This window comes from Castor canadensis, chromosome 3 (genome assembly GCF_047511655.1).
Source record: "Castor canadensis chromosome 3, mCasCan1.hap1v2, whole genome shotgun sequence".
NCBI classification, from domain to species: domain Eukaryota; kingdom Metazoa; phylum Chordata; class Mammalia; order Rodentia; family Castoridae; genus Castor; species Castor canadensis.
In genome coordinates, this window is record NC_133388.1 from 96,184,969 (window position 1) to 96,211,035 (window position 26,067).

The following is a 26,067-nucleotide window of genomic DNA, read 5'->3' on the forward strand; positions in this document are numbered from 1 at the left end:
ATTTATACCCCACCATCAGTGAATAAGAGTACTTCCCCTCTCACCCCCATCTTCACCAGCATTTGTTGTTTTTCATTTTCTTAATGATACCTATTCTAACTAAGGTGAGGTGGTTTCACTTACCCCAATCAGATGCTGTTTCAATTTGTATCTCCTTGATGACTACAAATGTTGAACATTTTTTTCATTGATTTATTTAAAGCCGCAAACATAATCAAAAGAAGAGCTAGAAACAAAACCAAAAATGTAAATATATTCTCAAAAACTAGGAAGATGAACAAGAGTATAAGTGAGGAATTAATATAGATAAGCTAAAAATGTCTCATTCTTCATGTGGGGAGCCAAAACACACTAATTTTAAGTAGTTGCCTTTTTTTAAGTCGTTAAATTTGTTACCTTTAGGTAACAAATTAAGAAATTAAGGTAAACTCCTGGCCATATATCCAAAGGAATATGCTCTAGGATATGATAGAGCCACCTGCATACCCATGTTTATTGCAGCACTATATACAACAGCCATGCCTTGGAAGCAGCCCTGATGCCCCATGACTAATGAATGGATTAAAAAAAAGTGGTATATATACACAATGGAGTTTTATTCAGCCTTAAAGAAGAATGAAATTATGTTGTTTGAAGGTAAATGGATGGAACAGGAAAACATTATGCTAACCAATGTAAGCCAGGCTCCAAAAATCAAAGGTCACATGTTTTCCTGCACATGTAGAATCTAGACTTATAAATTAAATATATATAGATAGATATATGATCACTTATACATACAAAAATACATACATATATGGTGAGAAACAGAATAAAATTTTAATCTGAGGGGACTATGGGAGGTGGAGAGCAAAAGAAAATGTTAGAGCATGAAAACTATTGAAACAGCCCACCTACATAAGAATATAATATAATGTACTGTACTCTAAGCTACTGTATATAAGGGGAGCATGGTGATAGAGAAGGAAGGAATGAAGGAACGAAAGAAGGAATGAAAGAAGGAAGACTTGTAGAGCTTTTACATAGTACTAAACAACAACAACAAAAAAAAACTACAGTTAATATGAAAAGGCTAGGCTACAAATATACACTTCCTTTTCCCAAATACGTATCTGTATGCAGCCAGATCTTCTTCATATACTTCAACAAAAACAATTATCAAAATAAACCTAGTACAGAAATTGATATGAGAATCCATCCGTCTTTTATTAAGCCAAACTTAAGGAGATTTGCAAAAATGTAGCACATTGCCACTCTGAATTTTCTTTTGATTTTGACAATGACGTTATTCTTGGCTTTCTCTTATTTTAAAATTAATTCATTTAAAATTTTTTAACTTTCATGTCTAATACAGTAAATATTGATAGATACAACTCTTTTAAAGTCCTTTGGCAGATATTGGGAGTTGGAAGTAATTTAAGTATCTACAGCTAAGACACCATAGAAAGAAAGTAAATAGAAAACCAGACTATACCTCCCCTCCACCACCTTCAAATTCTACTCTCAAATGGAAGCTGCCTGGATGAGATAAGGACGATTCAAAACAAAGAAGCAAGGTAAACACAGATTTGGGTTTCTTTTCTGCTGGCCTTTCTCACTGCCACTGACCTGAGCCCTGAAAGTGAAAAGATGTGAGGATCAAACGTAGAGAAAAGTGTGTCCAACTTCCTATTTAAAACTCTTCAAAGCAGGCCCAGTAGGATGGTACATGCCCATAATCCCATCTCATAGAAAGCAGAAGCAGGAGGATCTCAAGTTTGAGATAAGCCTAGGCCACACAGTGAGACCATATCTCAAAAAAGGAAAAGCCCACATTCTTCAGGGAAGCTGCAGAAATCACTAAAAACAGGATTTTAGATCCAAAGAGACATAGCACCCAGGACCAGAAGGACACATAATGCACAGACTGATGATGACCACAAGTTACAGGAGGAGCCCAGACCAGAAAGCAGAAGCCACTTACCAAAGATTGAGCCTGATGAGATTCACCCAATGCCAGCAGAAGACAGAGGATGGCTGAGGCCCAGATGTTTCCCTCTCACCTCATGTCCATTGTCACGGCTACCTTGGGAAGAAAGGATGAGAAAAACACTGAATTTGGCTGGATTTTCCTGAAAGAGACAAAAATTCCAAAAGTGATGAAACATATATATATACATAGATATATTATTTTTTTTTTGTGGTACCTGAACTCAGGGCCTTATTCCTGGCTAGGCAGGAGCTCTACTACTTGAGCCATACTCCCATCCCTGAAACATATCTTGAATGTGGACATTTATTGAAAACTAATGACAGCTATATTTCTAATATAGCTATAATGACAGCTATATTTCTAATTATGGAATTAACACCCCCTACCTAAGCATTATGTCCCTGGTCCAATTAGCAATAATGGTGACTCAGGGAAAAAGAACAAATAGCCAGGATTGAGGCTATTTAAAATTATGCCTTAAGTAAAATAGGCCAGGAGTAAGCCTAGTGGTGCAGAAAGACTTAGGTCTGCAGGTGAAGCACATATGTAGATTGCAATCTTTCTCCAAAATAATCAGTTTCATCCTGAGTGACACCTGGTATAACCCTGGAATATAGACATGACCTGCAAATAATAGTATACCCAGTGATTTGATTAGTACATTCAATTTGTCAAGTAATCCTCTTGTATCTGTCTTCAATTATATCCAAAACCAACCACTTCTGACCAACTGTGCTGCTGCCATCCCATTCTAAGATGCTATCATTGTTTTCCTGAATCTCTCCCCTGCTTCAATGCTTGTCTACTATAATCTACTGTCAACCCAACATGTGGTATATTCCTTAGACAAATTTGGTCAGCGCACTACTTTGTTAAACTCCTTCAATACCTCTCCTTTTTATTCAGAATACTAATGATAGTTCATACATAGCCTCTGAGACCTTACATGATCTAGCATCCACTGCCTTTGTAACCACAGTTCCTCTTCTCCCTCTCTCATCCTACAGCAATTCTACACCCAAAAATTTTTATTTTCAGGATGTCTTTTTTTGTACACTCATCTTATACAATTTCCATTCTTAATCCTTCTCAATTAGTTCTGTCCAATAACTTTAAAATGATAAATATTCAAAAATTCTTATTGCTTTCAGCAAATTTGAGTCCTGAATTCCAAGGATTTTTTTTCAGGACCCTTCTGAGTTCTAGGGAATACTATTCATTTACATAAATTATCATATAGATAAAATAAAAAGAGTTTTAAACTAGAGAAATACAAAAGTTATTTCTTTGGTTCTAATTCTACTTAGTTTTCTATAATTTTACTTAGATTAAAAAATAACTACTAAAACATATATTAAATTAGAGTACTCTCATACACCATCTGATGTTTTAATTTTACTATTTTTACCTTGAGCCACTCCACCAGCCCTATTTTTGTGAAGGGTTTTTCAAGATAGGGTCTCACGGAACTATTTGCCCAGCTGGCTTCGAACTGTGATCCTCCCAATCTCTGCCTCGTGAGTAGCTAGAATTATAGGTGTGAGCCTCCAGCATCCAACTTTATTTAAAAAAAAAAGTATGCAAAAATTGATCTAAATTCAACTCAAGCTAAAATTTTTCAGAGTATTATATATGTCTTATCTCTTACTTGTGACCTCACAGCCTCCATCTGCCCACCACTAGCATTACCCTCAGCCCCTGCTATGCCCTTACCCTTCTCCTCCCCACCCGCATCCCATACCTGCTCCCATACCTCCTCCCAAGCATGCTCAGCTCACCTGTACCCACTCCAGGAGGTGGCAGGAGCTGACAACATTATCTGAGCCCATGTGCCTTTTTCCATGACTAATCTCTCTCAAATTTAAAAGAGACGTAACTCCTTCTCTAATGACTCAGCCTGCTATATTAAAGAATTTAAATACCTAACCCAAGCATATGATATGACTTGGCATGAGACCCATCTTCCAAGGATGGAACAATTATTCTCAACTCTCATTTTATTTCCCAATCCTCCCCTGATACTCAAAGAAAACTTAAACAGGCAGAGTGTGGCCCTCAAACCCCCCAGGGAGATTTTGTGAAAATGGCATTTAAGGTATTTATAACTGAGATGAGGCTTGAGACCACCAAAAGGCCCAGCTCTTGATGGCTGCCCTGAGGCTACCTCTTCCAACTTCGAGACTGGCCGAACAACAACGCATGCCTCCAGGGGCCTGCTTCAAAGGCAACCAGACAAGACATTGGGCAAAAACACTGCCCTTCACCTCGCCCGCCTCCAGGACCCTGTCCACAATGTGGCCAGAATGGACACTGGAAAGACGAGTGCTCCCTTTGTCTCTGCAAGTTAGGTCAGTCTCCCACTACCACTCTCAACAGAGTGAAGGTCTCATGGACCTCTTGGGCCTGGCAGCAGAAGACTGACACAGCCCTGGGACCTTGGCCTCCTTCAAGATCACCTCAGAGAAGCCCAGGGTAAGCATCCACGTAGCCCGTAGGCCTCAATCACCTACTTGGTGCTACCTGACATCTCAGGTAAGCTTTATCCTTCACAGATCTCCGTGGTGGGGGTGGACAGTCTCCTCCACCAGCCAAAAAAAAAGACAGTTCTATTTAAATTTAAAATTCTTACAAAAGTTAATTTTAAAATACAGGTTACAAAGCAAACAACTGGAAAGGATATAGATAGGTAAACTTCACTGTGTGACAAAGTTAAAGTTGACTATAATCTAAGAACTGCCTAAAAGATTTTTAAGGTCATGCCAAACTAAAATCAAATTCTCTAAGTCTATAAAATAACAAGGTTATCTTAATATTGTTCTTCTCTGAGTAACATCTACAAAAAACTGTTAGATTTTATCAAAGAAATTATTTGTGATTTCTGCTGACCTTGTCAAGCTTTAAGTACTACTAAATCAGAGTTCATTTACATATTTGCTCATGTGTCTTAAACGACCATCTTGTAACAATGTTGTGTCTATACTTTATCTAAATATGGTTACAAATATTTACAAAGTTAAAAATGTAAATTTATATCCAAAAGTGTTCCATTTAACCTGCATCCTGACAGTATGACCCTGTTTGCCTTTAAAGATTACACAAACACTTCACAGCAATTAATCTGGACAGTTTTGCCACAAGAATTTAAGACAGTCTTCATCTCTTCGGACAGATCCTAACCAGAGACTTATTAGATGGGCACTACTCAGAGGCCACCCTTCTTCAATATGTTGATGATGTACTTCAGTGCAGAGCCACAGAGCCCCTCATCTACAGGGCAACAGAGTCCTTTTAAAAACTCTCTGGCCTCCAGGGATACAGAGTCTTTAAGGAGAAGGCTCAATTATGTCTCCTTCAGGTCACCTACCTAGGTGTGTCCTTAAAGGGACAGACTCACTCCCTGAGTCTGAGTGAATCAACCCAGTCCTCTGTTTCCCACTCCCCTATACCATAAAAGCAGCTTAAAGCTTTCTTGGGAGTTACAGGATTTTGCAGAAACTGGATCCCTAGATATGCAGCCTTTAGCAGACATCTTTTTATGCTCCTTGTAATATTCCTATTTGGGTCTTAAATAATGTATGGCCACCCATTTCTCTTAGGAAACTTGCCTCCAACAGACTCTGCTTCTCTGGCTGACTATCTACTTTATCTTAACCTCCTCCAGGAACTTCTCAGAGAGCATGCAGACCCACCCCTCCCTCTTCCTCTCCTGCATAAGCTCTTAGTCCTCATCTGGCTCTCAATTTTCTGCCATAGGTGAATTTAAAACACAGGTAGGGGCAGTGGGCCTAATTCTGAGAGCAGGCATACTACTTCCCTGCTTCCTTCCCTTGGTTATAGGATCCATTATAGAGGCTACTATAGAAAAAAAAAAAAAAACAGCTGCACATGTGCTATGGAAATGATGCTATGGAAATACAAACCCTTAAACCAGGAAAATGCTCTTTAACCCTAGATGCCTCCAGGATTCCCTAGAGGAACTCAGCAGACAGACTTTCCCACCAGATGCTACTACAACTTTCTCTGGCCTACCAACAATTGGCCTTGTCTGCAGATGAAGCCTGGGAAAAACCATCAGCCTCCACTCCTGGGGACCTCACAAATTTCCAAATTCCAGCCAAATCCCCTTAACAATGCCCCCACTCAGCACCAAGCAGCTAGATCGATCAGCACCCATAATACCAACAAAAGGCTAGAATGTTAGGTCCCTGGCATTCTTTGGGCGGGTGGAAGATCCCAAGGCTAGCACCAAAACCAGACCCCCTGATTTATGATTGCTTGCCCAACTCCCCTGTTTGTTTCTCTGCTTGAAAAACACCTCAGGAACTTCCAGTTACTCAAATAGCCAGGCATGTCGACCTGTTCTATCTAGCGACCGCAGATAATCAGAGACCAGACTCTCTCTTCCTCCCCCATGGCTTGGCCCCTCCTATAAAGCTCACTACCCAATTTAGTCAAGCTGCTTCACTCTGAACCCAAGAGTGACAGCCCTGTGGTCTGGTTCCAATAAATCTTTCTTTTCCACATGTGGCATGGTCTTTATTTGGCAGTTCCTTACAAATATGAATTCATAAAATTTTATTATAGAATTGGAAATATATTTCCATGGTGGGGAAAACTCTCAGTTTAAAACTTTTGGCAAAGATAGACCTAAGACGCAGGCAAGGTAAAAAAGCATTTGTCAATTTTGCTAAATATATCACCCTGCAATTCATTTTCCTTTTGAATATTACATGTGATTTCCAGAATTCTCTTTCATTTTTATCGTCCTAGCTTTCTCACTCAATAAGCATTTAATTCAGCATATATCATACAAAAAAACACTACTATTGGTAAGATGAGTATGACCACATCCTGCTGTGGGCAAAAATATTCCACTTCTCCAACAGTATCACTGTCTATTTTGATATACTCCAAATTAACTTAATATTTAATTTTTAACTACTGTATTAATTTGTTATGGCAAAAACCTATTCATCAAGTTCAAATATAAAAAAGATCTGGTGTATTTCAATTGTGTTCTTAAAATACGCATCTGGAGAATGTTGTTCATTTCTATATAATCTAAGGTTTCCAAAATTTGCAATCTAAGATCTACAAAATAAATTTGTAGACATTTATTATATAAAACTGGAGTCTATATGATAGGTTGATAGAGCTATTAGGCACGCCAACATTTTCATGTTACTATTCACATACACAGCAATACAGTCACGCACAATAATAAATAGTTGTATTTAATTCAAAACCCCTAGGTGGTTAAACACATACTTAAATAACAGGACAACAGAGTCATCTAGTGGCCTCATAAAATTGATGTTTCATGTAATTTTGTTACATTACATCAAGTTTTACATGAACTAAGCTTGTCTTCTCACTGTTAACAGATATCTATAATCCTTATGGATAATAGGTCAAAGGTATTATCAGGGTAAATACAATTCATATGATGAGGAAAAAACAATAAAAAAAAGAAAAAGAAAAATGAGAATATTAACAAGTGATCATTAAACTTCCAAATTATTTTAATATATCTGCTTTAAAAGCAGTAAATATTTTACAAATATTAGATTACAAATATTCCAATGGTAGTAAGATTTTCCATTTTAATATGCCATATTAAATGTTACATAAACAATAATCATCTTTTGCATAAATGCATGTAAGCACAAAAAAGCTTCATTGGTAAATACAGCATCACAAATCATCTGGAAATGGCAGAGAAAAAAACTCAAGCTTGTGAGATGTTAAATATTTAGCCAAATATGAGTGCAGAATCTCACCTCACTGACATGCAAATTTCTACAAGCAAGTTAGCATTCACTGTTAAAGTGGAGGTCAGTTTGAGATTACAGAGCACCTAATCAATTCCAGTTTTTCAAGGTATACTGTAGAAGATCCTGCATGTTATTTCCTTAAAATCTCAACAAATATGTACATGATAGATGTTTCATGATATCAAACATTTACTTGAGAACCCCAGTCCAAAATTCTTTTGACACACTATCACCTCAAAATTCACCAATTGTATTTATTGCATTTCAATGTCCCTCATTCCTTACATTATTATCTTTCTTGTCTAACTTAAATTCCATGGAAGATCAGTATAAACCATCCCCTTGCATTCCCTTTCTTTTTCATCATCTTACTCTGCTTACTCTCTTGGCAAATTCCAACCTTAGTTAATTTCAACTCTGTCAGCTCCAGACTTGCACCTATGCAGCTGAACTTGATATGCAGAAAATACAATCATGCTAAATATTTGAATTTAAATTTACTACAGGAACTTAAATGAACTCCTAATGTAACCCAAGAATCCTGTTACATTTTCACATCTATTGACACTATCTCCTAATTATACCTTTTGCTCTCTTCTCAAATTTCCAACACTCTCTCTTAGTAGATGGCTTTGCTTTCTATTACACTGAAAAATAAAAAGCATTAAATTGGTAGAAAGGAACATTAAAAAGTTTGCACCACCATATTAACTCACCTACCAACATCTATACCTGTATACAGTTCTACAGATGAACTACCTAAACAATGATCTTAGGCTATCTTCTACCTTCGTGCACTAGATGTTATCCTTTCCCAAGCAATTCACCAAATCTTTCTTGCAACATCAAATTTTCCATTTTTGCTGGATCTTCCCCATCAGAAAGCTTTAAGGTCTCTCAGGCTTAAAAAAGAACCCACTCTTGATCTCTTGATGCTTTACAGATATTGCTCTATTTCTCTTCCACTGTATACTTTAATGTCTCAAAAGATTTTTCCTAGTTTGAGAGTTTCTAATTCTTCTCCCATTCTTCCTGTAACTGTTATTAACAAGGTCTCAAATTACCTCTGTATTGCTAAATCCAAGACACTTCTCAATAGCCATTTTACTTATACCATGAATAGCTGATTCCTTTTTTTTTTTTTGGCTTTTTGAGACAGGATCATGTCATACAGCCCAGGCTGGCCTTGAACTCATAACTTCATGATTCTCCTGCCTCTGCCTCCCAAGAACTTGGGATTATAGGCATGAGTCACCACACACCTTTTGAATACTTCCTCTTATTGAAAAATTTTTTGACTTTCAAAATACCACTCTACTGCCTTTTCTCCTTCCTCATTCAAAGAGGAAGAGACTTTTCAGGTCTCTCCTATTTTTCCTACTAATGTTGACATGCCCAAGGCTCAGTTTTCCATCCAATCTGCTATTTATACTTACACCCTTGGTATTAGCATCCAGTCTCATGGCTTCATACCTCTATAGTTTGACAGCTTCCATATTTGTTTCTTCAGCCCAGACCCCTCCCTGGAATTCATATTCACATACTGAACTCTCTATTCAACGATTCCACATGGATGTCTAAAAGGCACTTCAAGCAGAACTTGTACAGAACTGCTGAGTACTCCTTCCTCCAAATCTGCTCTTCCTGTAGTCCCCACATCAACAAATTACCACCCAAAACCTTTAGAGTCATTTTAATATCATATATTCTTTTCTCTTATATCCTATACACAATCTGTCAGCAAATGCTGCTAGCTATACCATAAAAGTATATCCAGAACTGAATCACTTATTTGTGTACTACTAGGAGTAAGTCAATACCATTCTCTCACCTTTATTATTATAATACTACCCTAACTGGTGTCCATGCCCCAACCCTAAGGTCTTTTCTAAACACAGCTTTGAGAGAGAATATGCAAAAACCTAAGTTAGATCATGTCACTCCTCTACCCAAAACTCTCCAATGACTATCAACTTATTCAAAAAAAATTGTATGACTGGTCAGGCTATAAGGAACCTGTCACTACTTTTCTAATCTTGCTTCTACTTGCCTATCATACTCTATCCAAACTGGTCCCATTTTTTTTCCTAGCGCATGTCTATTTATGAATTATATGTTGTTAAATAACAAATCATTCCAAAATTTAATGGCTTAGAACAATATCTATTCTCTTACACACTTTGCTTTTTGTTGTTTGGTTTTTACTACTTCATTTATTTTAACTGATACAAAATAATTATACAATTTATGGGGTACCACGTGATCTTTCAATCCATGTACTGTTTGATGATCAAATCAGTAATCAGCATATCTATCTCCTCAATCATTTCTTTGTATTGGAAAAATTAAAAATTCTTTCTTCTTGCTATTCCAAAATACACAGCAAATTACTATTACTTATAATACCCCACCATGCTGTAAAACACTAGAACTTACTCCTATTTAACTGCAATTCTGTACCCATGAACCAACCTTTTCCTATATCCCATTTTCTCCTACTCTTCTCAGCCTCTGGTAACCACAATTCTACTCTTTACTTCTAGGTAATCATCGTTTTTAGCTCTCATATATGAGTGAGAACATTTTACCAAATGTTGTCTTCCTCTACCTGGCTTATTTCACTTAAAATGTAAGTCTTTAACCCACTTCCAGTTTGTTTTTACATGGTGAAAGATAGGGTCTAATTTCATTTTTCTGCATATGGATCTCCAGTTTTTCCAGTACTACTTATTGAAGAGGCTATCATTTTTCCTATGTATGTTCTTGGTGCCTTTGTCAAAAATTGGTTGGTTGTAAATACATGGATTTAGTTTTGGATTCTCTATTCTTTTCCATTGGCCTATGTGTCTTTTTATGCCAGTACCATGCTATTTTGGTTACTATAGTTTTGAAGCATAATTTGAAATCAGATACTATGATGACCCCAGTATTGGCCTTCTTGCTCAGAATTGCTTTGGCTGTTTGATCCATATGAATTTTAGATTTATTTTCTCCAACTCTACGAAAAATGTCATTGGATATTTTGATAGGCATTTCAAAGAATCTGTATATCACTTTGGGTTATATGGACATTTTAACAATATTTATTCTTCCAATCCATGAAATGGGCTATATTTCAGTGTGTGTTTTCTCTTCAATTTTTTTCATCAGTATTTAAATTTTTCATTATAGAGATCTTCAGCTCCTTGGTTAAATTTATTTCTAGAGGTTTTTTTCATAGTTATTATAAATGTAACAGTTGTCTTAATTTGTTTTCAGATCATTAACCATTGGCATGTAGAAACTACTAATTCTTTTTTCTGATTTTCAATCCTACAACTTTATAGAATTCAATTATCAGTTCTCATAGAATTTTTGTGGAATCTTTAGGGTTTTCTGTAAGATTATGTAATCTACAATCACAATTTCTGTAGGTCAGTAATTAAAGTATGGTTGTACCTCACAGGTACAACCAACTGTAGTCAACGGTTGGTGCTGCAGTCATCTCAAGTCTGAAATAGTTTAGGATCAGTTTCCAATTTTGTTCATGTGGTTGTTGACAGGATTCAGTTCCTCATGGGCTACTGATCTGACAGCTGCAATTCCTTGCTGAATGTTGGCCAGAGGTCACCCTCTGTTCCTTGACACATGGGCCTTTCCAATATAACAGCTTGTTTCATCAAAATAAGCAATTCAAAAGATGCAAAAACACAAGACAGTCTTTTAGACTAATCTCAAAGGTAACATTTTGTCCCTATGGCACTTGAGAGTTACACAAGGGAGTAACAAGAGGTGAGGATCATTGGGAATTTTTAGCCTACCATACCAAGCATGGTCCCACTAAGGAGCTACTAGGTGCTTAGAATATGTGCTGACAATATCTTAGCTAAATTCACTCCATCATTCTCCTTTCCTCATTCTTAGTTTCAACAGATCTCATTTTTCCATTTTCATAGATGAGTACATAATATTTCCACCATATTCACCCTCTTACATGGTTTCCTTGTGTCTTCCCCCCTCTCATTGATACCAATCCCTAGACAGAACCTGGTTTATCTTCCTATTAATACCCCATTTTGGGAAAAAGAAGGCATTTTTAAGGTATCTGTAGGGAGAGTTTCATTATGACATTTCCACATATATACATATTGTATTCCAAATTGGTTCATCCCCTCCATTTTTCTCCTTTCTACCTTAGTCCTCTTCTTATGGTGATTTCAACAGGTTTTAAAAGTCTATATTCATTCTTGTATAGAAAGTACATCAACCATATTCACCTTCTTTACTTTCTTCTTTTTCCCTCCCTCTCTTGGTAGTGACCTCCCCTTAGCATCTGTTTATCATTCTTATCCTTCATTGTTGAGGTTCATTGGTCAGTGGGACTTTTGGCCTGGTATTATACCCATACATGCATTGTGCTTAAGTCAATGTAACCCTCCTCCACTGCACTTCCTCACCTTTTTTCCTCTATCATGAGTTGTTTTAGCAGCTTTGTGTTTGCTTGTGTCTTGTTCCTATACAGATGTGATGTATTTCGTTATTATTAGCTATTCTTCTTTCCCTCTTTTCCTCCTCCCTTGGTCTCTCTACCAGTCCCACTTTTGGATATATGCTCTGTATTTCTATGTATATTTAATATCACTTATATTTGTATTGGGCCTATATTCCACATACAAGAGAAAACATGCAGCCTTTGGCTGTCTAAACCTGGCTAACTTCACCAAGGATGATATTCTCAGTTCCACTTACCTGCAAACAGCAAAATTTCATTCTTCTCTATGACTGAATAAAATTCCATTGTAGCTAAATACCCTATTTTCTTAATCCACTTATTAGTTACGGGGCATCTTGGCTGTTTTCACAGCTTGGCTATTGTGAATAATGCTGCAATAAATATGGGTGTGCAGGTACCTTTATGGTAATCTGACTTACATTACTTCCAGTATAGCCCTAGGAGGTGAACTGCTGGATCATATGGTAGTTTATTTTTAGTTTTCTGAGGAGGCTCCATATTGCTTTCCATAGTGGTTGTACTAATTAACATTCCCACCAACTGTGTATGAAGGTTCCTTTTTCCCCACATCCTCGACATTCATTGTTGTCTTCTTGATGGTGGCCATTCTAACAGGAGTGAGGTGGAATCTTAATGTGGTTTTGATTTGCATTTCCATTATGGTCAGGGTTATTAAGCATTTCTTCATATTTTTTTGGTCAGTGGGACTTCTGTGAAAAAGCTGTTTTCAGTTCATTTGCCCATTTCTTCATTGGGTCATTGATTTTGGGAGAGTTTAGTTTTTTGAGCTCCCTGTATATTCTAGTTACTAATCTCTTGTCAGATGTATAACTGACAAAGATTTTCTCCCATTCTGTAGGCTGCCTCTTCATTCTGGAGAACATTTCTTTTGTTGTGCTGAAGCTTTTTAGTTTCATGTAGTCCCATTTGTCAGTCCTTTCTCTTAGTTGCTGAGTCATTGGAATATTTAGGAAGTTATTGCCTATGCCTATGTGTTCCAGTGTATCACCTAGTCTTTCCTGCACTAGTTTCAAAGTTTCAGCTGTTGTATTAAGCTCCTTAATCCACTTTTGAGTTGATATTTGTACAAAGTGAAAGACATGGATCCAGTTTCAGTTTTCTGCATGCAGACAGATATCTGCATGTTTTTGCTCCCTCACTTTCTTCAAGTCTTTGACCTAATGTCACCTTCTTAATGAGACTTTTTAAAAACTTTTAAACCTGAGCATCCTTTTTAAAATTTTAATTCGTACCCCTCCCCTAACACTTCTCATTTCCTTTCTTACTTCTTCTCCATACCATTGACTCATTGTAATATCCCATATAATTAGCATATTGTAGTTGATTTCTACTTTTACTTAGCTAAATTAGCACATTTCCCTTTCCTTCCCTGAATAGTTCCAGATTAGGATGAGCCACAAGAGACATTTTGTATGAGAGTTGGTAGATGCAGTAATGCAATCATCATATACTGTAGTTTTATGTTTGGAAGACCTGTGTGGGACAGGAGGCAATGTTGCAAAATTCTAAGTTGTTACTTATCTAGTAGCTCATCTTCTGGCAGTACTCAGTTCTGCAGCTTTTTCAATTCAGTTCAACAAATGTCTGAGACAAAGGTCGTCAGCTTCTCCTGATGATCGCCCTGTGACCAAAGTTAAACCTCAGAACCAGGAAGAGGTCAGTATCAATTCTAATTCAGTCTCATGGATTACAGTTCATCCTTGTAGATGCCCATTTTATTTGTTTGACTGCACATATTTCCTAGTAGTTCTTCTGTGATGTTACTAATACTCTCATCTCTATTTTTTGTCACTAAAATATTAGGTACATGAAAGTAAAAAAAAAATCAATTTTTGACTACAGCTCTAGTTCTAACAACTAGAATAGGGACTGGCATATAGTAGGAACTCCTTAAGTATCCTAAAACCTAAGGCACACCTCCAATTTCCCACTTTTTAAAAACCACTGCTGTTTTAATCAATTTTAAACATATTGAATAAAGGCTGGCAGAGTGGCTCAAGTGGCAGAACATCTGCCTATTGTGAGACCCTGAGTTCAAATCCCAGTACTGAAAAAAAAAGTGTTGAATACTGATTATGTAATTTGTAAAATGTCCATCAATTTAATTTTGTCCGATTTTTTTTTTCACTCATGGTCAGACTATGGTATGGGCTTTGGGAAGGAATAATCAGAAATGTAAAGTGTCTTTCTCATCCCACTATATCAGAGGACACCCTGTCACAAAGACTTATCACTAATGTTAATATTGACCACCAGGACTAGGTGGTGCCTGTCAATTTTCTACACTGTAAAGAAAGTTACTAAGCACAAACCACACTGAAATTGGTGCTGCAATTAAGGAAAGGGATTAAACTTCACATTCTGAGAAAAAAATGACTTTTTAAAATAAAACTATTTTTCAATTTCGAAAATATGTACTGAGTACTTTAAAGTATTTGATAATGCAACTGAGTGTTCATTTAATCCAAGTCATTCCAGTAGGCATTTCAAATAAGAGTTAGACACAGTCCTTGTAATGTTTATTGGAAATATCACAAGGAGTTTCCAATAAAGATACTGTAAGAAAATGCAAGTGCTACATATACCAAAAAAGAAAAAATTCAAATTCAGTTCAATAATGAAAATTTTCACAAGACAAACAGTATTTGGGCAAAGAACTGAAAGCAGAACAGAATTTTGACAGATGAAAATAAATGGGAAGGAAGATAGAGACAAGCATAACAAAATATGGAATAGGGAAGAGTAGGGTTTTTTTAAGTCCAGTTTTGGTTTGTTTCTTTTGTTTCGGTTTTGTCTTGTTTCAGTACTGGGGTTTTGAGCTCATGGCATACACCTTGAGCCCATCCACCAGCTCTTTTTTGTGATGTTTTCTCAAGATAAGAGTGTAGCAAACTACTTTCCCAGGCCGGCTGGAACAGCAATCCTCCTTATCTCTGCCTCCTGAGTAGCTAGGATTACAGGCATGCACCACTGGCACCCAGCTGTAAGACCAGTTTAAGTCAAAACTAGTTAAGACAGTTTAAGACAAATTATAGTTAAAAGCCAGGACATGCCAACAGGTACACACTCTCATTCATCACATTTTAGCCAATTAACCCAGTGGAAACATTCATTTAAAATCTTCACCAAGACTATAGCTTAGCATAAATGTATAGTGTTATGTCTCAATTGTGTTCCCCACAATTCTTATGCTGAAGCCTAAATCCCACTACCTCTTAATATGACTATATTGGAGACAGAGTCCACAAAGAGGCAATTAAGGTTAAATGAGGTCACTAAGAATGGACCCTCCTCAAATATGACTAGTTAGCTTTTAAGAAAAGGCAACTCAGGCAAGACAGGACAAAAGGAAAGCTATGTGAAGACCCAGGAAGATGACCCCCATCTACATGCCAAAGGAAAAAAAATCTCAGAAGAAACATCAGCTGACACCTTACTCAGACTTCCAATCTCCAGGACTATAGCGAAGTAAGTTTCTGTTGTTAAAGCCACTCATCTTTGGCATTTTGTTAAGGAGGTAGCAAACTAATACATATGGTTATTTCGAGTCTACATAAAAAGTAATATGGCAAAACTCTCTTCTGTGATTCAGTATTCATGCCTTGTTACTGGTTTTTTTCAACTCATTAGTGAGATGATGTGTGGGTAGTAAAATGAGGTGAGAGAGTAATAATAGAATGAAATGCGAGCTGTCAAAATTGCTCTAGTTCCCTCAAATTAAAGTTCAGCCACTATAAGCCTGTGCATTCTGAATCTTGCCATAATAGCAATTTTTGCTGCAGTTAAACTCTTTTCCCTAAAGAAAAGTTGTGTATATCGAAACATTTAAAGTTTTTTCCAGAACATCATTACCGATCATTGGTAACTTGTTCATTACCTAAAATGGGACTAGGGTGTGGCTCAAGTGGCAAAAGGAAAGCACAAGATTCCGGGTTCAGACCTCAGCACCTCAAAAAAAACCAATAATTGTACTAGGCCTTCTGACACTTTCCCTAAAATATTTTAACAATTTAGTGAAGGTAAAACACCACAATGTCCATTCCAAATTTACTCTTTAAGCAGATATAAATAGTTGACATAGAAAGCAAAAGAATTTAGTGTATTTACAGGCTTATTGCTATGCAGGAAATGAAAAGGGCATTACAAAACAAATTTAAGCTTGTGACATATTTATTGCTTCTGACTTCCAATTACATCACTTAAATTAGAAGTCAACAGCAATGATTTTCCTGGCTTTGCATAGGAAGCAAATTTAAGGAAGGTTGAAAATATTTGTTTTGGCTTTTTTCCTTTAAGGTTTACACCATCATTCTCTTAATGTTATGCAATTAACAAGGCCAAAAAAGGCAGAGACAACAATGGGATTTCTTCAGTGTAAACTCGTACAGTATATGGTGACTTTTCTCAAAATACAGCTTTTTCTACATGATTTAGAGACAATTTTTTTTTACATGAAACTCCAGGAAAACTATAATTTTAAACAAACAAGTAGATAGATATGTATAAAACTGCTTTTAAATCATTTAAGTACCTTTGTTTTTGGACTGTGCAAAGGTTGGAAGTAGGTTTGCATTTCTAAAATGGTGACTTTTATTCTACAAGAGTCCTTAGTAACTTCTTGAGTGTGGCAGACTTTGGAAACTAAATTTTTGCTTCTAATGTTATCCTGTACTAAAACACTGCCCTATTTTATTTTGAGTCTAAGTTAAATATTTTCTGAAAAAAGATAATACATGCACTGAACTCTTTCCATTGCAAATCAAGGTGTGGTAAAAACAAAAAGATCACGACAAATGAACTCAAATACTACTGTCACTTTAATGTGCACGGCTCTTTATACAGTATTTTTTTTGTTCATTTTGTAAATTCTTACTAAAAATTGCAAAAAAAAGTATACAAAAATGTAGTTTCCTGAAGCTTGAAATGTATAACTAGACTTGAACTAAAAAAAATTTAATGCCACCAAAAACGTGCAAGTGACCTCAGGAAGTTTCTGCGGATCCCCACCACTGTGCACCCCAGGACTCCACCTTCCACTACAGCAATTGCTGCAATGTGCTGCCCCAAATGATCCAGCCCTAAAAACAAGCTTCACCGGGACTCCTTTCCTGCTTCATACCGGAGGAATGAAGCAAAAAAAAAAAAAAAAACCCGCGTCTAAAACTAAAGCGACATTACAAGGTGCCAGTATGCCCCAGCCGGTGCGATCCCATTTCTCCTTCTCACCATTAAACTAACGCGCTGTGGCGGAGTGACGACCCGGGAGCGGCTCACGTGGTTGCGTGCTAGCCAGGCTCTCCCGCATCAGCGTCCTTCTCGTTCCCGAACCTTGAGTTTACGAACTTGTCCGGTGAAGTGTCAGCACTGCGTGCAAACACCCCGAAGAGACTAGACCACACAACCCCAAAAAACGCTGGGAGGGCACGGACACCGGTACTTCCGGAACAGCAATACCAGCGGAAGATGGTCACTGATAGTTCGCTCGCAGAAAAGTAAAAACTAAGCTGTTTTATACAAATTAACGTACCAAAAGGTTAACAATGAAGAAGTTTCGAGCTTGGAGTATCTGTAACACAAAAGACCTACAGCGCATACACTCAGTTCGCGCAACATAATTTCACGCTCTCGCGAGAACATTTTTTTGCTTTCACGTATGCGCATGCGTCGGAGTCACACAGAAGTAACCAAAAGATAGCGGGGGAGGAGGGAAAAAGCGGAATGAAGAGAGGAGGCCTCTGGGAGTAGGTGGCTAACGGAAGGGGTGGAGCCCTGACCAGGAGGCCAGAGGGGCGGGGCGGGGCGGAGTGAAAACCGTGTGGCCACGCCCCTCACGGCTCCTCCCCCGGAAGGCGTCATCAGCGCTATAAGTGAGTGCGCGCGGCAGACTCTGTCCTTTTTCCTCCCAAGCTTCGGTGTACTGTTAGTGTAGGCAGTTGTGTGTTGCATCCTAAAATAACTGTGCCAACGCTTATTTGAGTAATCAAAATGCAGGAGATTCAAAGGCCTTGCTGTAGTAGTAGGTCGCGGTCAGCTTGGGAAATCTTGAAGTTCCCAAGCCTGAACCGACTCGAGTGTTTATTAGGTCGCGGGGTGGCCACATGTGGCCTGCGGTCCTGAGCCACTGCACCCGTTGGCCTTTGGTGCTCAAGAAATGGGTTGGGGAGCCCAGCAAAGCCGGCGAGAATGGTCATTAGCTCGCTGTCTGTGCCACGTAGCCATCTTGAGACTATTCTGTATCATTTGGCGACAGCACGCAGAGAACCTCCAAAACGTGAACCTGTTGGTGAGTAATTATCTATAGGAGTTGTGCTTGCTGATTGATTTTGTGTCGTGAATCTCCATGTGTCTTTGGGACCTGTCAGCCATGGCAGTCTCCCTTCCTAGCCATGGAAGAGCATATTCTTGTTTATTGGCAAAGCTGTCACCATTTAATTGGTATCAGATTCTGACTTACACAAGTAACATTCTTCACGGTTAAAGCCTGCAAGATGCCAAGTTACCAGCCAACCTGTGAAAACTTACAGGACTGACTGGAGGTGTGGCTCAAGCAGTAGAGCGCTTGACTTAAAACCTCAGCTCCACAAGTTTCTGAAGTTAATGTGAGAGCTTTTCATTATATTCACCGATTTGCTGGCATATTGTAACTTTAAGTCAATTGAGTAGAAAGTAACTTGTTAACATTAAGATCTAAAATCAAGGTAAATAATCATGATTTTCTTTTCTTACAGAGACCAAGAAATCCAAACTGATAATGGGTGAAGTCAACACACCACCTTGCAGTATCTTGCATCCTGGAGTGAATGGTTTTGAGTGTTTTCAACATGGGTCTGAATTACTTGAATTGGTATTTAGGGTGTTTTTTAATATTAAATAAATTGTCTGATTAACATGAGTATCTTGACTGGATAATCAATAGGTGAAAATGTATCCTGTTTAATGAAAGTAGCGTAGTAATGACTGAGTACAATTCTAAGGTTACATCATTTGAGACAAACTTGCACACAAAAATTTATGTACTTTATTTCTAACAGGTACTGCACATCTGAAAAGTAATAAACTATAAAATACCTGTAGGTTTGCACCAGTTTTTACCAAAAGGGAACAATTCGATGCAAAGGGGAAGATTAGGTATTTGAAATTATTTGGGATCATGACATTTGATATAATTCTCGATATTTTGGGTACTGTACATTTTACTTTTGGGCAAGCATTGAGCTCTTATCCCTTGAGAAAGACAGGCTGAATCTTAATCTGTAGGTGAAATCACTATAGGGATTGTACATTGTGGGTTTTGGGGAGGGGGTGACTGGAGTCAAGATCTTTCACCTTGGCCTCCTTTGGAAACTAGGGTTATTCAGATCTTACTAACCTATTGTCAGTTGCATTATCACTGGCATGGGTTAAATTGAAATAGCCTATTAAAAGACAGGAAAAGCATTTTTACTAGTGATTGGATTTTACCAGGCCAGTTTGGGGAAATTTACAGTCAATTACTGGAAAGTTCCAGTAGGTGGCACTCTAGAATCATGGTCCAGAAAACAATGCTAAGGAAGAGTTCTCATTTCCTCCTCCACTGAGTTGAAAATCTAGAGTTGTTGAAAGTGATTAATGTTAGTATGTCCAGTGAATTAAGTTATATATTCAACTCTTTCAAATGTTGGAGATCGTTCCCAAATTTTGTTTTGGCTTACACACATTTTAGAACTTGTAAGACTTTTAAAAAGGTTTGAGTATAGTAGAAAATAAGGCAATGTGGAGAATGCTGAGAACTAGGCAGAAGAGATGACAGATGAGAATAACTACCTTCAGCAAAATGTGAGTAGGTGACAATTAACAGTTAATACTACACTGAGGTATCTGTAACCAAAAATGTTCCTGTCACGTGAACCCAGCTGGTCATGTACAACTTATCAGAAGTCATCTCTGGCTTAGTGGAATTTTAAATTTAGTTTCCCATCAGTTTTTTCACTGTCTCCGAGAATTTCATAAATTACAGTTTGGTAACACTTTTTATCTAGGGTACAAAGGCTGAGACTTTGGTATAAACACCAGGGGAATCCTTGGCTCCACAGCCATACCCCCAGGAAGTTACCCCATACACAACCCAGCTTTCTCCAGGCCTTTCACACATGAGTGGTCCTCCACTGTCTCCCTGGCAGCTGTCCACACGTTTGTGTTCATGGAGGTTTCCAGTACAGAGCATCCTCCCTGTAAACCGACCCTTATAACGTTCTTCACAAAACCTCTTGGGAAGTAAGGGGATGGCTGCTTGTAGTGTTCTTGAATAAGCTTGTCCTAGGCAGACCAAATACTTCAATTAGCTGATGAGAATCCAGCTAATTAAGTTTGACCAGTTTAATAGATATTTAATAGTCTTGAAGACAAACCTATTGTAGCAATGTAGTTCTAAGTGTGTGATAACTTATAAATGGCATCTGACATCTATGTTTTTATTGGAACTTAATACACCCTTTATAAGGTTCTTAGTACTGAATTTTCTTAGGGATAATGAGTAACATTTATGAGCTTAGCTACAAAGAAAGGTAACCTAAAGAGCAATTTGCAGGTTTTAGAAATGTTAAGCATTGGCATATCAATTCATGTAAACACCATCTACCTCACTGAATTTGAGGATTAAATTTAAGTAGCAAAAGTACTTCCTTAGTCGTTTCTATTAATTCAGATGTGTCCCAAGGGAAGAGACTGAACTTCCCCTTAGGAAATAATTCTAACAGACTAGCCTTCTGAGAGTATTGATTTGCCTTAAGGATAAGTGTAGTGTATCAAGAAAGGAAGTGCTTTGACCTGATTTTATTAAATCACTCAGAAAATAGTTCCTCTTCCCTCTCTCCTGACTTTCAGTTTATCTCAGGATAGCCCCCATTGCTTTATTGTTCTGTATCTGGACTGAATGTTCTACATCATCTTCTATGAAATAGTGTAAGTGAAGTCCAGCTTTATTGTACAATGGGATAAAATAAACACTGAAATATACTTATTTACTAAGTAAATCCTTATTTTTAGCATCTGTGAAAATATTCTTAACACTTTTCAAGAATATAATTTATCATTGTAATTCATTTCAGTGGAAAGCAGCCAACCTATGATTTCTTCTTATTTAATTGTCATTTATGAATGATCTAGCACCTAATGCCTAGGTCTGTTTTAAAACCCATCCTGACAGTTGGGGGTATGGCTCAAGTGATAGAGCATTTGCCTCAAAAGTTTGAGACCCTGAGTTCAAAACCCCAGTACTGCAAAAAAAAGAAAAAGACCCATCCTGAAACTCTACCCCAAGAGAATTCAGAGGTATATTCACCTAAGAAGAACATGAAGTAGTACTCCCATTTAGGGGTGCAAGACAGTAAGGGAGGATGAAGGAGAAATATGAGTGGGTTTCTTTCTCTTTCACCTCATCCTCAATTTCCAACAGCTCTATTTTTGTCTGTTATATACTTAGGAATTCTCCATGAAACTTAGCTTGATAAAGGGCTCTGGGAAACAAACACCAAAGCCCTTTGCTTTGCTGGAAAAACTTTTTAAAATACAGACTGCCAGATCCAAATCTTGATGAGGTCCTAAAATCTCTTGTCTTCTTCACTAGTTGGGAACCAAAAGTTAATTAAATATTCTCTACCTCTAAGGTCCCCTAGCAGTTGAGATCTTTCAGTTGGTTGTTAAAGTTGGAATTGAAACCCTTGATCCCCTTAGGATAGGAACCTGAATTATAAACATCTAGGCCTGAACCAATTTATAAGATCTCACTACCTATTGCACATCAGACCAAAAAAGGTACACAGCTTTCCTCATTTGTTTTGTTGTATTATTTCTATTACCTGTGTCTCCCCATCCTGTTATATAACAATTGGAGGCGGTTTTGTGTGGCCGCTCTCTCTGGAGGGGTAAACATGCTGGCAAAACATGGCTACTGAATCTGGCACATTGCTCCTCTGGTCCTTGTAATCTAACCAGGGCAATATCATAGTCACTGCTGTCTGGTCGATACTCCTGGTGAATCACTATCTGCTGAACTCCAATTTCTTCTTCAAACTCCTCCGGCACCAGAGTATGATAATTACCAACCCGAACAGCATAGTTCCTGGTACTGTTACCATACCTGAAAGACAGAGAAAGTCAAAAGAGACTCAATTCAGATACTCAAATTATTGATTGGCAGCAAAGAAGGCTAATAAAGATATTATCTTTATCTCCTTTTGTAATTTTAGCTTTTCCATTTCTCTGACCCCACTGTACCTTACTGGAAACCCAGTGCCATCACTTCTCATTTTCATTTCACTGTGAAATCTAGATTACCAGTTAACTTTTTATTTTCTGAAGAGAAAATGTGAAGAATGGTCTAATTATCAACCTATCAATTCTCCAACAAATGAAAAAGGATCAAAACAAGAACAAATAGTATAATATAGAATTTCTGCCCTGTATTTGCCATGTTCTTTTTTTCTGTCATTTCCATAATTTTTAGTTTATCCTGAATTTCCATGAGAACAGAAAGCTAACTATATCCCTCACAGCTAGTACAGCCCACCTTATTCCTAGTAAGGAGACTTAATTACTCTCCATGCCTGTGAAACAAATACAGTCCCAGTTTTGAGGTTAACATATATTTGTTATGTTCTTTGAACTCTTTTTAAATCTTAGAAATCACCCAGTGAAGCCTACTTGGACTGCTTTATCTGCTCATTCTCCAGCACTCCCAATATCTTTAATCTGCTCTGGTATTTTTTTTTTTTTTGAGTACTTACACTTTCTAACAACCTAGTTTATTATTTATTATGTTCATTGTTCTCTCTCCTCTTGCTTGAATAAAAGTTACTCCAGTTCAGGAATAGTTTTACCTATTGTGTTCACAGTGAAATCTTAAATGCCTAGAATAGTGATGCCTCATTAAGTAGGAATGCAACATGTGTTTGTTGATTTAGTGAATGAATGAATGTTTATTTTTAATGTGTATATTCTTTTTTCCATGAGAAGCTATTTGATTAAAATAGAAACAATATTTACTAGATTGTTTCTAAATAACATACCTTGGTTCTGATACATCCACCAACAGTAGTTCTCAATCTCAACAACTGACATTTTGGGCTACATAATTCTTTGTTGTTAGGGGCTGTCATGCATTGAGGGTTTAGAAGCATCTCTGGGCCCTAGTCACTAGATACCAGTAATGTATAAACCCTCCATTCCCAGTCCTAATAATCAAAAATGTCTCCAGACATTGACAAAAATCCCTGAAGAGGAAAATGTCCCCAGTTGAGAACAACTGACTTACAATACATAACCTGACCCATCTGGTTACTTCCTCTCTTTCTTACTGAAGATTATAGCACCTAGCTCACTGTCTTGCCTCCTACTTTCAACACTCTTAATAACTTCATTTACAACACTTGTCCTTTTTACTTTCCTGACTTATCTGCAGTAAGGTATTCGCCACTTCAACTCAGCTACTTATTCCCAATATGAGACCTAGACCTTGTATTCACCAAATAATACACATTTGTGAAATCTTGATTTCAAGCATCTTAACTTTGTCTACTACCTTCTATCTTTACAGCTCTATAATCCTTTAACCACACTGACCATTCCATTGGCTCAACTAATTTTTCATTTCAACCTCCCTCTGCTCATGACTTCACTCCTTACCTGGTTTGAATTCTACTACCATTACTACAATTACACTTTTTGCAGAATTTTCAATACTTTTCTTTTGTCTGTCCATACTGGAACCCCGGTTTTATCAACTCTCCATATACTTGGTGCTGATTGCTGAAGGAGAAAAAGCATATATTTAACAACTCTTGCCTTAATTTTTTTACTAAAACTTAAAAATCTTCTACTGTTTACAAGACTTCTACTGAATGTGAGCTTAAAGCAGTTGTTATTCAAAAGCTTGGAATTTTCTTGTGACTGCCTGTTTACAATATAACCTGCTGGGCTTGGTGACTCACACTTGTAATCCTAGCATATGAAAGGAGGATGAAAGAGTTATCATGAGTTCAAGGCCAGGCTGGACTACACAGTGAGACCCTGTCTCAAAAAGCCTATGTATATATGATTATGATATGTTCGTACATTCTAGTAGTGTGATTGGCATGCCAGCCAGCTGTTGTTGATCTTTAAAATTCTTATAAATTCCTGTGATTCTGTTAGACTCCATTTTTCATCTTAAATCATCACATACCTTTACAGTTCAGAGGCTTTGCTCAGGGAATATGCTCTTACAGATTCCACACCAAAATTTAAGTAAAAATTTCGGATTATTTTGCATCTGGAAATTCTATAAAGTTATGAAGAATAATCAAGTAAGTATTTGATAACTCATACTTTCTGAGTACTAGTATTACTAGTATATTGCAAAAATTCAATATATCTTATTAACTATATTCAGGCAGTTAAAGTAAAATATTCTCATTGCAAAATGCAATTAATATGAGAGTTATTAAGATATTTAATATTCTTATTTTTATACAGAAAATATATTTGCTATTGTTTTTTCACCCTGAGCATTCAGAATTCTGTATGTATTTTATACTTTTAGTTCATCCCAGTTCAGACTAATCACATTATCAATTGATCCAAAAGCCACATGACTAGCATTTTGGAGCGTGCAGCTCTAGAAAATTTCTTAAATTCATCTCCAAAAATAAATGCAACATTTTGGCAGCACTTTCAAGGATGCATCCATAATTATTCTTATTAGAAAGTTCTTAATAAGTGTATGTTATAACTATTGAAAGACATCCATGTCCATATACATACTTACACTCTTATCCCTGACTTGCTGAAACCAAAGAGACATCTCACCAATTCCTGTATTATAACAAAACTGTCACAAGCTTCTATTTCACACACACACACACACAAATCCCCACAGAGATCTAATACTATTAATACTAGCTCTTCATCCGAATCACCTTTACCACTCTTAGAAACACAAATATCCAAAACCCCCAGTCTCAGAGAAGGTAAATTCATAGGACTGGCATAGAACCATAGGTGATTCAAATTCATAGGATTGAGAATTGCTGAACCAAAGATTGTTAAAGGCATGAGCATAACTCCTGCCCCTGCATGCCTGGCATGCACTGGGTTAAGAGAGCAACCTAAGAGATTACTAACAGATATCCAAGTGCAAATTAGCCTACTGCTCAATATATACACTGTGTTCTTAGATCAAGCAGATTTAAGCAAGTACCCCCAGAATTAGTATCTTTACTTTTAAAATTGTCCTAATTTAAGCAAGTGGATCAGCTAAGCATGGAGTCCCACACATATTCAACTGCAGTTAAAGTAGATTTTATCACTGAGATTTGAAAAGCAACTTACAGAAGTCTGGATTAGTCTTCCAGCAAAATATCTTCTGTCACCTCTCCTAGTGGATAAGATTATATACTTCAGGGATGAAACTTTGGCTGAACTTCTCATTGTATTGGTGGACCTCGTAAACAACTATTGTGATTCTAGGCTTCTCAAGAAAGCATAAAGGAATCCTCTTTCTATGTACTTGAGGTCTTTCTAGTTGAACTGTTGTTATCTTGATACTTTATTATATTCAAAAATGCTTCTAAGGAAACATTTCTAGTTCTGGCTGACACACCATTCAGTTGTTTACTTTGCTGAAATGCCTTCAACTCCCCCTCAAATAAAAATTGGATGAAATTCCCAGACAAGCTTCAGCAAGAGAGGATCTGAGACAGTTTAGTCAAATTTAATATCCCAGTTTTTCTGAGACTCTAGGGTTAAAAAAAAAGCAACAAAAAGTTACTAGAATTAAAAATTGAAGAATTAGC

The 26,067-nt window shown here is 37.2% G+C and overlaps 1 protein-coding gene, 1 long non-coding RNA gene and 1 other non-coding gene across 3 annotated transcripts in view; 2 read left to right on the forward strand and 1 right to left on the reverse strand.

Moving 5' to 3' along the window:
- The window catches only part of LOC141421631 (serine/threonine-protein phosphatase 4 regulatory subunit 1-like), a 280,678-nt gene extending 262,769 nt beyond the window's left edge, over positions 1-17,909 (reverse strand). Inside the window, 2 exon segments of the mRNA XM_074068483.1 lie at positions 1,964-2,065; positions 17,486-17,909. The gene's annotated coding sequence lies outside the window, so the exon portion shown is untranslated.
- Positions 17,910-18,115: 206 nt separating this feature from the next.
- On the forward strand, positions 18,116-19,151 carry LOC141421634 (uncharacterized). The gene is made up of 2 exons (XR_012446255.1): positions 18,116-18,542; positions 18,988-19,151. It is a non-coding gene; the product is annotated as an uncharacterized lncRNA (long non-coding RNA).
- LOC141422246 (small nucleolar RNA SNORA24) lies at positions 18,596-18,726 on the forward strand. The gene has a single exon (XR_012446845.1). It is a non-coding gene; the product is annotated as a small nucleolar RNA SNORA24 (small nucleolar RNA).
- Positions 19,152-26,067: the final 6,916 nt, after the last annotated feature.